Source organism: Tupaia chinensis, unplaced genomic scaffold (genome assembly GCF_000334495.1).
Source record: "Tupaia chinensis unplaced genomic scaffold, TupChi_1.0 Scaffold000578_2, whole genome shotgun sequence".
Lineage (NCBI taxonomy): Eukaryota > Metazoa > Chordata > Mammalia > Scandentia > Tupaiidae > Tupaia > Tupaia belangeri.
Genome location: NW_006160094.1, coordinates 1043000 through 1043777, shown reverse-complemented (window position 1 = coordinate 1043777; position 778 = coordinate 1043000).

Sequence of the window (778 nt, the reverse complement as noted above, 5' to 3'; positions counted from 1 at the left end):
GGGTGTGTGTGGCTGTGGTGGTGGTGGGACTGGAAGGTGGGAGCCAAACCCTGGAAACGCTGTGGGCAGCCGAGCGTGAGCTCAGTGATGGGCCTGTGGCATATCAGTCAAGAAAGACCAAAGAATGAGCAAGTACCCCGAGTGTGGACCCAGGGAGAGGGGACCCATCTCAAGGAGGCACCCGTGGGTGGGAGGCGTGGGCATGTGAGCACTCACAGTGTTGGCATCTCCTAACCGAATTACCAGCAGGACCCAGAGAACAACAGCAGCAACCACAGAGCAGCCACGTGAACTGTGGGATCTTGGTTCCCTCACGGTCAGGGAGACAGTAAGGGGAGGTCCAGCTCGGTCTGAGGGGAGGCCCCGGTGGGAGAGAATGAGCTCAGAGGGGTGATGTCGCTAAGGCGTGGTCAAGCCGTTGGGCTGCTTATTGACCATCCCTGCAGCCCCGTGCCCTGAAGCAACCTAAGAAAGTACTTTGTTACCCAAATTACTCATTGGGCATCGTCAAAGAACTGAGAAACCTCTGCCTCAGGATGGTGGTCTAAAGGAAAACTCTGTCCTGAGAGGCTGGGAAAGCTTTCTGCTCTGGGTGCTGGGACTCAGTGAGGGAATGACTCCTCCACTGGAGTCACCCGGGGTCACGTGGAGTTCCAGGGGTGCAGCTTCAGCGCAGGAGGGCCGCTGGTCTGTGCCAACTTACAGGAGAAAAAGGAAACCCGAATTGGAAGGGGAGATCTAAGCCCCCAGAAGGGGGTAGTCGAAGGGGGCTAATGCG